Source organism: Phragmites australis, chromosome 15, assembly GCF_958298935.1.
Source record: "Phragmites australis chromosome 15, lpPhrAust1.1, whole genome shotgun sequence".
Classification (NCBI taxonomy): domain Eukaryota; kingdom Viridiplantae; phylum Streptophyta; class Magnoliopsida; order Poales; family Poaceae; genus Phragmites; species Phragmites australis.
In genome coordinates this window covers 2883259-2896068 of record NC_084935.1, presented here as the reverse complement: position 1 = coordinate 2896068, position 12810 = coordinate 2883259, and the positions used below count along the sequence as shown (strand labels likewise).

Below are 12810 nucleotides of genomic sequence, written 5' to 3'. Positions count from 1 at the left end.
AATTTGGTTTAGTTTCTAAGTGTCCTAATTCACCCCCCCCCCCTATTAAGATGTCACCGTTTCTCACACGTGGGAGCAGGGCTTTGCCGACCGAGAGAGATGCGGCGTGGGAGCAAGGCTCCACCGACAGAGTTTGTGAGGAAGTATATTGTCTGGCCAGCTGGTGCGCGAACTGAGTTGGGTTGGTCCTATCTGTTGTCTGTTTGTGTCGTTTGGTGTGAGCATCGTCTGTTGTGTTGAGGTTGTATTGTCATCGTTGGGTTCCTATGTCTGTTTTTCTCTCTGAAACCGTACATCTGTTCAGGGTTTCGGGTCTGATTTTTCCTAAAAACTAGATCAACTTTATCTTCTTTTTAATATATGCTCGGTTCAAGCTCTAGCTCACTAGGTTATTTAAAAAAATAAACTTTTTGGTCTACAATATTCCCCATGCCTCTTGTGCCTTATCTTTTGTTGTACATTCTTACAGGGTGTACATGTGGAGGGAAGATAATGGCATAGGTGGTTGGTACTACCACATCAGACACAAAATGGAGTCACAACCAAGTGCGGTTCCATGTGGTCAATCGTGTAATACACAATAGCCGACACAGGCCATTCTATCACCATCACTTGGATCATTATATAATCTGCCAGGCTTATCTAACGAATGACTTAATGACGTTAACCTTCTTGCATATTTCGTTTTGCATTCTTCTGAATAAAACAGAGAGACATGACAAAATGTACATACGGTATTTCATATACCAAAGCACAATCCCGCGAAGAACATGTATACCCACTAGCATATATAGCACCGACCACCACCACGTCACCATCATGGATCTATATAGCCGGACGGCAAGGAAGTGGAAGCATGCAAGCAAATACTAACAACCGCGTGCCAAGCTTTTTACAATACTAATAATCAGTCGAACATGATTTCATTGAGCTGACACGGGTTAAAGCTCAGCATCATCTTAATAAAATCTTAGAGAACGTCCTCCTCTCAATGCTCATTTAAATACTAACAACCGCGTGAACCACATCTTCCTTCCTTAATTTTATGCTAAAGGCAACAGACGAACTATCTGAATCAATTCAGTTGGCGATAGAATCATAGAACCAATTATAGGTGCGTAGATATGCTTCCTCGCCGCTCCACTTCCCGTCCCTGGACGAACGCGTCTGGGCGGCGCCACACGAAATTGTGGGTCACGATGTCCAATTCTTTCTTGCCTATCTTTAATCTTTTTGGAATAGATATATTATCTCTTCGAAGTTTAAGTATGCCCGATCAATGAGTATGGATATTCTGGAGGTTTAAATATTATTTTATCTTGGAAAATGGGAAGGAAAAATTGTTGCTTGACTTAGATTTTCTAGGTGATGGTCTATTGTGTTCGTGACGGGTGTGCATCAGTAGAATCCGATAGTGACGTGATAAAAAAGATCAAGTCGATTGTTTAAGTCCCTATGATCTATGCATCCAATAGCAAATGATTTAATCATAATCAGTGTCCACATTATCATGATAAAATGTTTTAATAAGAATTTTAAGGCTATTTTTAGATATTGTAAATGACATGTCACCATCTTTTTATTATAAAATAGATATTAGATTTCGTAACCTGAGTTAATTAAGACCATGCAGATGTTACATTTATGTAGAAAACTATCCAGCGAAAGTATAAAACAATATGTAAAAAATCTTATCAGCATGGACATGAAATAAGAGAAGGTTAGGTATGGATGGGTCAAAGACACTCCTTATATCTTCCAATTCGTCGCTTAATCATCGGCGGCACAAATCCAGGCTTGGTTACTTTCGTATCTCCAATCTTGCAATCCTTTTTGGACTTGTCTATATATATACAAGCTCATCATTTTGCAAAAAGCTTTCTCTCTTATCATTTTCTCGCAAATCTTTTATAGATCGTGTCATACTTTATTCGCCTCTATTAAGAGGAGGTCGAGATCAAAATTACCAAAACAGAAGGACAAAGCACTCAAGTGATGTGAAACTGATGCATGGATAGACACATCTCTCATCTCATTTAACTGCGTTTCACAGGGAAAATTTTGAGAGGCCCAGAAACATCCGGCCCAGCCACAAGGGCCCAACAAACTTAACAGCCCATATAACCGCGTCCAACCGAATCAAGTGTAACGCGTGCCCCGATCCAACGGCTGTACGGCGTCGTCGGCGCGATAAAACCTCGGGCGCCTCCTCGCGTCGCGTCCGGAAGTTTCCAGACTCGAGGCGCCGAACCCAAGCGTTCCTCCCCCCTCGAACCCTCGGATTGATCCGCCTCGTTTGCGGTAAGCGTGTTTCCTTTCCCGCTATTTGCCTCGCATTTTCCCTTTTGCGGGTTCGCAGATTAGTTGCGGATTGTGACGATGAGCTGGTTTTCGGATTGGGTCGTTGGTTACATTATCCGAATCCTAATTTTGAGCCAAGTTATGTGCTAATCTGTCATGTCGATTCGTTTCGTTTATATTTTGATCGAAATGGGTGCGGTAAGCAGATGATTTGCGATGGTTTAGTGCGGTTGTTAAACTGTTGGATCATTTACGCGTTTCCATAGATTACAGTCTGCTCGTGAATCCCTGGTTGGTTCTGTGTGATAGCTCTGAAGATCCGTATCCTTTATGAAGCTAATTGCATCAGGTGTTTCTATATAACTAAATTTGGCTTCATGGTGGTTGTTTGCTGTGATGTACCCGTTATTTTACAGTTAATTGTATCAGGCATTCTACACTTGATTGATTGAGGATCGGCAGAACGCAATTCGTTTGTTATTTCAATATTCCTTAACCAAAAAAAGGTTATGGGGGATCTATAAGGTTTACTATTTGGTCCCATGCGAAGTCCTAAAAGGTTACTTTTAGGGCGGGAGTGATACGATGTAGGAAGGTCATATGTTTGCTTGTTTTTGCAATTTCTTCTTCAGAAGCGTCCATTGTGCATCTACTGTTTCGTTAGGAAGTTTATGATGTCTAATAAGCTGAATCATCAGCACGACTGTGCTGATTTAATTATGGTGTTTTTGCTCATGCAATCGTTTTATCTAGATCAATATGATGAGAGGCTACAGTTACAGTCCTTCCCCACCAAGGAGCTACAGGAGAAGGGTACGCAGCCCTAGCCCCCGTGATTATTATGGTGGTCGTTGTAGAGATCTCCCAACCAGTCTTTTGGTCAGGAATCTCCGTCGAGACTGTAGGTAAAGATTTGTCCTGCTTTCACTTCAGCCAGTAGTTGCTGCTACACAACTTGTAGATGTGGTGTATAATAAAATTTGTATATGAACTCAATCTGGTGCTCTGCTTATTCACAAAATAATTGAAGTGCAAATCTACAATTTTCTCATTTATTTCCTTCCTTGAGCACTTCAAGGATCTAGTCTTTTAGACCTATTTATTTACATATGACAAATCTTTTGAATATAGCTTCGGGCTACTACAATAATCCCAGTTGTGATTCTATACCATCGACATTCCTACAGTTGTGCAATTCTATTTTCTTCCTTGAACGGGCTATTGTGTAGGCTCCAGTAGACATATGCCTTAAATTTTGCTGCCCTATTACATGACTCTGGCCTGGTCATGTGAGATGTCGGCACCAGTCAAGAAGTCCTTAGTTTTAGATGCTTCCATGAATAAGAATGTATGTTACCTGACACCTTTGTGGTTTCTCTCTATTGACTGGTTTTCATCTCAACATGCCTTTTCTAACTCTTATCTTTGGTTATGTTTCTCTGTACATACTCAAACCATCGTACTGTAATAGCCTGATGGGACTTCCTTCTTCCTCGTTCTTTATCCCTTCTAACTCAGGGTCCGTTGTGACTGCAGGCCAGAGGACCTTCGTAGGCCATTTGGACAGTTTGGTCGGCTTAGAGATATATATCTTCCTAGAGATTATTACACTGGGTAAGACACCCTATCTAGACTATTGTTTATGAGCTTTTGTAACTGAGAGGCTACTCGCAAATTTGTAGTTCTCATTTGAGCTGCCCAGGATTGCACAAGTTGTTGCAGCCCTATAACAAGGTTTATATACGTCATTGTGGTGTTGATGCAAAATGCACTTTTGAATATTGATATTTTTGCCAACATCGTGAGATTAACGTGAAAATAATTTTTTGAAGACACGAGTTTTAACTGTTGAAGAGAAGGAAGAAATAGTCACAATTAAGTGATATGCAACTTAAAACAGTACTCAGTACAGTCGAAGAGAAGGGAAGAATTAGAGTTGCAAGCTTGAGAGATTTTCAAGTCATGAAGAATTTCAAGTCTGTATTTAAACTCTGATGAGTGCAAGGTCAGCAGCAGCCTAGTGCACTTTTTACCTGTGTAACTTAATTCTGTGTATCTCTATCAGCAAACATGTGGAGATCCGTAGGTCCATCGGTTTGATATCTGTGAGATACTTCTATTTTATTTCTCAGGAACATAACCATTTTATCTTCGAAAGATGACTTCAACTTTTTAGAACTCATAGAGAATTTTTGTTGTCTGTTGAAGGGAGCCCTGAGGATTTGGGTTTGTCCAGTATTATGATCCTGAAGATGCTGCTGATGCAAAGTACTATATGGATGGGCAGACAGTTCTTGGCCGGGAAATAACTGTTGTATTTGCAGAGGAGAACAGAAAGAAGCCTCAAGAGATGAGAGCTAGGGATAGAGTCAGGTCTGTTGTTTCTTCCCAGTGCGTCTACCTTGCTACTGAATTGCAAAGGCTTCGCTTCTCCATTCATTATTTGATGCATATTGCAGAGGTCGATCTTACGATCGGAGGTACTCTCGCTCTAGGTCCCCTCATTATTCTAGGGGGCGATCTCCTTCCCGCAGCCGAAGCTACTCAAGGTATGTGAGCACCTTGTTTCTTAATAATCTTACAATTTAAATCTGGTTCCTTGATAGGTCTCTCACCCCTTAATGCAATGTCCACTTTCAGTGATATAATTTAAGTCTGCTTCCTTGATAGGTCTCCCTCACCTCCGAATGCAAAGCAGAGACTCAGAGAGAGGTCCTACTCCCGCTCACCTGTTGATAGCAGATCAAGTAGGAGCCCCTATGAGGAGGAACACGGCAGATCCACACGAAGAGAAAGGTCTCTTTCAGTTAGCGGATGAAGTAGGTTTCATTGTGTATGGATACTCAGAACCATATATTTGATGTGTCTTTCGGAACCATATATTTGACCTGTGGTCTATCTAGATCATCGTGCTCAGTGATGACTATGCAATATTTCCTTGTGTAGATGGATTCTGGTCACCACTTTCAAAATGGTTTTGCTGTTGCTGAAGTTTACTTCTGTTGCCTGACGGCTTCGAGAAAACATCTCTAATGCTCTATGTTACATGAATAAAGTTGCATGGATTATGATAGCTCTAATGAGTTGTGCAATGGACCTTGCGATCTGCACTCGTGGCGTCGAGTTACTGACATTACAATTTGCATGGCTGAACACGGAAACATCCCATCTTATAATTAATTGAAAACCAAGGGATCAATTCATGATATCCCCGCAATATTTTCCAACCAAAGTTGCCGAAGACAACTTTGTTCGGGAAAAGTGTGAAGCAGACCTCAGAAGATTGGCGTTAACCGTCTGCTGCTGGTCTGCTTAGCAATCGCATTTGCCTCGTTCCATCTTCATCCCCGTTGCAATGCCTCTGAGCAGGCCCATTGCCTCCTTAAGCTACAGTAGCTGATCCGGGTGCACCGACGTTATGGAAAAAATAATAAAATCTTAATTATTAGTAATTTAATTTTATCTCTTGTGCACCCTTTAGTTTCAAACATATGTACCTTGTAGATCTATATGTTTTAAAATACGCACTCGGATTTTAGAGTTCTAGCTTGGCTCAGCACGCAAAATCAGTTTTTCATGGAGCCGGCGCGTGCCACGCGTCCTTGGAGGTAACAAGCCTGCCTGGGCGGTGAGTAATACCGAGTCCCGCCCACTGAGTTGAGCTCCAGCGACGTGTAGTCCACCAGGTTGCGTTGCTGCGAGCAAAAAAACTCATCGCGCAGGCACAGGGACAGCCGGACAGGCACAATCACAGATCATCATCGTGCAGTTGTTGACCGGGAAACGCCCCGCGCGGCTCTGTCCTCGTTCCATCTCGATGACCATACTCTCTTTATTTTTTTTCTTTCCTAATTTATCTTCTTATTTTCATAACTTTTATTTTTTTCTTATCTTTAACAACTTCTCTTTAAAAAAAAAATCGGAAAGAGAAAGGAGAACCTTAGGAAGAAGGAATGATAGAAAAAATCTCTTTCATGAAGAAAAGACGTTAAATCGTTAAACAGAATAAGAATCCTTCGTAAAAAGAAAGCTACCAGAGATAGTCTAAAGAAAGCTACATGCGTTTAACATGATCGCGCAGAAAGCACCGAGGCGGCAGTTAGCCGTAGTCGACGCTCCATAGCACTGGCCACACATAGTACTCACACGGGTAATTTCTAAATCAAGTAAAGAGAAGGTGTATATGGTAGATCCAAATTATAGGTGGAGGATGCATATGACACCATGTAATTTTTATTTTCTAGTTTTCTATTATATATATTCATAGCTTAATAAATGAGACATCTAGGTCTCTAATATAATAAGTAGGATATCTAATTACTTTTCTTTAAATCCGTCACTTACCTGTAGCCATGAGTCTAGTCACGAGGACCGTGACCACTATATCAGGACAAGGCGCCATGTATTATCCTAGCTTTCTGAGTCATGGCTTGGCCATAGCATTGGCACACGGATCGATCGACGTGTTGGCGTAGACGGAGGCAGCGATATAGTTGGTGAAATCGCTGCCTGTTGTGCAAGCAGGAACCGCATGTTTACCTTGCAAGTTGGACTTTTGTGAGAGAGAAGTTTGGCAGACCAAAGTCCACTGGAACCCTGGAAGTCGCCCTGCCATGGAACCATGCGAGCATGCAGCTTATTTTAGAACTTCGTTTTTGACCTTGGGAAACGTCTACCCCACTTAAACTAAGAACCGCGACAGCTCAGTCACCGGAAGCTCGAGTCACCAAAGTCGTAGGTCTCCTTCACACGAACGTACGTACGTACGTACTTTTGACTGAGACTACGTACAACGCCTTTGATCAATGTATGTCTTCCCTCTGGTCAGTACTCTTTTTTCACATAGTTTTTCATGTTGGTGCTGATCAGCAGAGGACAATGTCTGCAACTCTGAAGACGCGTGTTGACCTCGTTCCCGTGGATAAGACTGACGGTTCGGTGATCAATTCGGTTTTGGTTGGGGCATTACTATCCGTCCTCGAGGCAAGATGATACTCTAACATCAAGCATTAAGCCATCTTTAATAAATACTTTAAAATTTTATTTCATATAATACTATTACAGCATCCTCTAATACATCTCCTATTTTTTTTTATCTCCAACAGCTACCCTATTTTATATCTTACATTACTCTTTTTCTCCTTTAAGACCCACAGACATAGTCAGAGAACAGTGATGCGGATCCTCAAAACCTTCGGTAAATTTGCCGACCGCCAGCCCTAAAATGCCGATGGCTGCAACACTGTAGTGCCGGATACCGGCTCTGTTGGAGCCCAGGTGATCGGCAAATCCTTAGCACAGTAACTGGTAACAGTGATGTGGATAGAGATGCCGATGCTCTTAGAGATGGCCTTATTGATAGAGCTTTAGCTCCAAAATTCATATCTAATTTAAAATTTATAGAATAAAATAAAATTATTTAAATATTTATTTTAGTTTAAAATAAGATTAAGATATCTCAAACAAATATATTTAATCTGCTCATAACTTAGCTTATTAATTTTTAGAGCCAGAGATGATTAGTTTTTTTAAAAATAGAGCTAAAACTATATCAAATATGTCCTAAATGGTTATGCGAGTTGTTAGAGCGGGAGCTATATCCATACGGTAGTTTCAGGTCACATTACACGGTGCGCCGTGTGACGACTGACGAGGCGGTGCTCTGTTCGTCGGTGAGGCCGACATCCCAGAGGACCTGAGCAGGTTCACCAACAAATGCGCGATCGGCTTGAAAGCATCCATAGATCCAGTGATTTTCCGTCGGCACGACTGGTGCGGAGGTGCGCAACGTCGCGACTGCTATCCACTGACCACCGATTGATTGGATTGCTGGGGGCCCTGCGCGTTTGAGACAGGTCGATGTAAATCGTGTGTCTGATCTGGTTCAAAAAGTGCGTATCTGCTGGTGGGTCTCAAGAATTTTGCGTACGTAACAAGTTGGATCAAAAAGCGTGCCAAAGAGGACACCGAAAAGAACACGAAAAAATGTAGGGGCTGTTTGGTTCTTGACCGGCTAAAATTTTCGAGTTGATGTTAAATTTTAGTTCTGATCTAAACGGAAACTAAATTTTTTAGCTATAATCAAAATTTGGTTTAGCATATTGAGATCACCGACCAAACGCAGCTTTGATGCTCAAAACGGTCATCCTAATTTTAGCCGGTCAAAATTTTAGCTTCATCTTAAACAAATTAAAACACTATTATATATTTATTCTAATTTTAATATAACCAAATTTAACTTGACTTCTTGAAGTTAAGAACCAAACAACCCTGTATAGTACGATGTCTCCATAACACAACACAGCAGCTACATCTATACTGCAGCAAGGGAGTCTCTGAAGAAGAAGAAAAACCATATTATTCAGACTGTTATCTGAAGAATCTTATGGAATCATCAGTTTTAAATGAGCATAAGATGTGCCATATATTCCGTACTTCTAGAACATGTAGAAGCTGGGGATGCATCTACGGTGGCAGCAAACTAGCGACGTATAGTAGTATATAAGTACAGGAGGAGACAAGGCTATGTAGCGTTGCACGATTTGGATGGAGTATCTTACTACAGAAACAACTGTTACCGAATCAGGGATGATCAAATGAAGAATATAACTATACAGGTTGTCAGAAAACGAAAATATTGGAATCGTAAAAAACTGCACACGTCAGGACACGTAAGATCGCAGGCTCGCGTGCAGCTGCAAAGACGTATAGCGTGTGGTTGGTTTAGGACTAAAATAGGGTAAGTAGCAGCTGGATTTGTTGTTGGCCAACCTGGAACCTCTCGTACTTACACTTTTTTTAAGCCAATCATACTGCTACCATATAAGATTATCTCTAATTATATATTTTTTATTTCGTTCTCTTTCTGATTCTCTTTTCGTTTCTATTTTTTTATTTTCTCCCATCTTTAATAACTTTCCAAAAATCACGTAGTAAAAAGATAGAGAATTCCATCCTAAAAAGAATGACTTTAGAAATCTCTTCGTGATGAGAACCATTGGAACGTTGAAAGAAAAAAAAAAATCTCTTTACGATAGGATTTTCGTCCCCAAAAGAAACGATTGACCGTGGTCTAAGATCACTCTAACTAAGTCTATCAGTGTGGTCATTACTTTTATCGGATAAAACAGTCCACACACGAAGCACCATTATTTGACTCTCCCCAATCCAATCCACATCTCTTGTTACCTGCCTGCTCATATATATGGGATTTCTTTGTGTTTCTTCTTGTGCCTGCAGGCCAAAGGTTAGAGGCGAACTTTTAGCCTAGCAGCATATAAACATAGCTCTCGGTGATGCATGGATCAGCATCAAGATCTTGGAAACAGTGGATTGGAGATGCAGACGTTGGCTGCAAATGTCTTAGCTTCCGAGCTGTCCGATGTGGAGAGGTGGTAGCTGAGGCATGCTTCATTTGGAATTCTGGATCTATCATCTATCCTGCAAATAATTGGTGTGTCGTTAACTAATCATGGATTAGATTGGATTGTAGTACTGATCCATCTCTTTTTCGCTAAGGTTCAAAAAGTTTAGTTTTGTATAGTTGTGCATTAATTAGATTTCATCTATTATATTATTAATCGGCCAAAAAAAAAACTTCTACTTCACTCTCAACATTTAGAAATTAAACACATTAATCAGAGAAAAAAAACAAAATATCCCTAAAAATGTCTAGAAATTACCCATGCATTGCCATTAAAAATAAAATAAACATAAAATACCCTAATGTCTAATCTCTATTATCCACCATTGTCATTATAGATAGATAAACCCTATCGAGGGTTAATTTCTGATAATATATCTGGGGGATGCCAGGCGATAGGTGCGTGACCAACGTTTTTAGTGGCTGTTAGTATATGTGGGCTAAAGGAACTCAAGAACACTAGAGTTTATCTTGGTCCAGGCCTTTCGTGGAATAATTGCTCTACGTCTTGTGTATTTTCTTAACAGTTGGGTGATCTTATCCAGAGTATCCTCTCTTACAAGCCTGATCCCTCCTCTTCATATAACAGGAGGTGAGTGTACATATAAGCAGACCATGCTAAATACGGTGACAACCTTATACCTAACGAAAACAGCTAGTCCTAGGTCATCATTATAGGGAGTAGGCACACCTGACCTGCACTGGTCATCCTGCACGCCCTATCCCATCCGCCAAACATCATCATGCCTGGCTGCAAGCCCGTCACGCTCGCCTGCCAAACTGTCTCGTGGGTGCCTGTGGAAGAAAAACACATGAGTGGATGACATTAAATATGATTAGACTGGTTAGATGTGTACCTGCCCTGTGACCAGAAGGGGGTGGTCGTGGGGTTTCCATCTGCGATCAAGAGATTGGTCGCGCGAGCCCTGCCTGGTTGCGCAGTGGGGGCATGGTTTTGAAAATATCAACTACCAGCTGGCATCTATCGGTGTGGACCCTTCTGACAAGGAAACCCTCATTCTTTACATCGACAGTAGCCCCCAAGCTCCATCGCGGATGGATGAACTGAGTGGTTCATCGCATGGTTCCGAGGTCACGGGACACTAGTTGACCGAGATCGGGCCTAGTCGAATCACTTTGGCCCTGTGTGAACATAAGTTCGCCTAGGGAGTGGTCATCGACGTGGCCCGCTTTTGTGATCGATTAAGGAAACCTCATCCCGGGGGAGGTTAAACGTCCGGACAGAGTGAGAAATAATGGGGGAGAGACTCGTGTGAGAGAGAAACATTAAATATGAGGGAATTTCAATTCCTCATGTGCGAACTTTGAATTTCAAACCGACTAGTATTCACGACGGTTGGGATATTATGCCAGCCCTATAAATTGAAAAGCCAAAGGTTCCCCATGAATCCTTTTGCCACCTCCCATAGCTTACAAGTCTTTGCGCTCAGAGCCCTTCTTCTCCGTCCCTGCTCTTGCACCATAATTGTAAGACCCCCCGTTCCGGGATCTCCTGTTGTATCAATCCCTGGATTACATAGCTAATATGCACAGTATAACAGTCGTAGTAGCACAGTCAAACTTCGTACATTATAGAAAGTCTTAGTATATAAAAGGTTACAAATCGTATTGTATATTACAAGCTTGTCCTAGTGGCCATCAAAATACACAGTGGAATAAAAGCACACGCAGCGAGGATGTGAACGCGACTTTAGAGACTACTCTTCAGTCGGCATCAGCTTCTTCATATGAATGACAGCAAGAGTGAGTATGAAAGGTACTCAGCAAGCCCTATACTACTTCAAAGTGTTCATAGATGCATACAGGGGTATTTCAAGGGTAAGACTTTACGGTTTTGGTTTTAGTGTAAAGCAGTTTTATGCAGGTGGTTAGTGGTATCATCAATTAATGACTTCAAAATAGTTCACGTAGTTCAAAAACCAGTATTAAGTTTTATCTAGGATTTTTTGGTCCTGGAAGGGGCTACACCTCACTCTGCAGTCCTTATTATCACATACGGTGTACCTCTAGTATCACACAGCTTCTGACGAATCAAGCCAGGAACCACATCACACGGACATCTAGTCCACACACTCACTCATCAAGACACACGCATCCGGAGTCTATTCAAGCGTGACCATACCTTCACAAGTCCACGACTGTGGATACGGCTATTCGAATAGATTTACACTCTTCAAAGGTTGTACAGTTTTACCCACACGATATGCTCACCCTCCAACCGTAGACAGCGAGGGAGCAAATCATATCGAGACACTTCAAACAACTTTCCTACCGAGCTTTTCAACGAGACACACTAAGTACCAGAGCTGCATGTTCCGAAAACCAGCTTCCCTTTTTAAGCCTAAACTAGTTCCTGAAACCTCCAAACAGCGGGACAGATGGACTCTTGGCTTCTCGCTTCTCTCAGCCTTCTGGTATGATGCCCAACTCAGTCCGGTGAAGGAAAAGTCAAGTTCTGCACATACAGGACGTATAGTTGCACGGAGTAGCTAAGCATGACAGCGCAAGATTCGGTCCTTAAGCGGTCGGACCAAGCATCTTCATTGGCAATGAATACCACCAGGTAACTCAAGCCTCCAAGAGCATCCTCCAATGCATAAAAAAGAAAAGCATTCGGGATTTAATGGAAAAAACTAGTAAATAGAAAATGCCCAACTGGCATAATAACCGTGCATGGCCTAGCTTCAAAATGTGTGTGGCAGTGCGCACCCATAGCCTAGTAGGGTTGAAGGCGCCCCAGTAGCGCGGCCGAGCAACGCAAAATCAGCCCATCTTGCAGTGGTGCGCTGGCCCAAAAAAGTTCTAGCCCATTAGGGCAACGCCAACCCGAGCCACCACTCGTGCACACTATCAATCGTCGGATTCAATCCGACGGCTTCACGTCGAAATCGCCAGATCAAAACCGGTCGAACCCCTAGAAACCCTAACCCTATCCACTCCCGCATACCCTCCGTCTCCACCGTGGTAGTTGAGAGAGAGTGAAACAGCGGCGCAACGTCATCGGTAGGGGGAGAGAGAGAGAGAGAGAGAGAGAGAGAGAGAGAGAGAGAGAGAGAGAGAGAGAG

The 12810-nt window shown here is 42.1% G+C and overlaps 1 pseudogene; it reads left to right on the top strand.

The window, feature by feature from the left end:
• The first annotated feature begins 2162 nt into the window (after nucleotides 1–2162).
• LOC133893284 (serine/arginine-rich SC35-like splicing factor SCL33) lies at nucleotides 2163–5374 on the top strand (annotated as a pseudogene).
• The last annotated feature ends 7436 nt before the right edge of the window (nucleotides 5375–12810 follow it).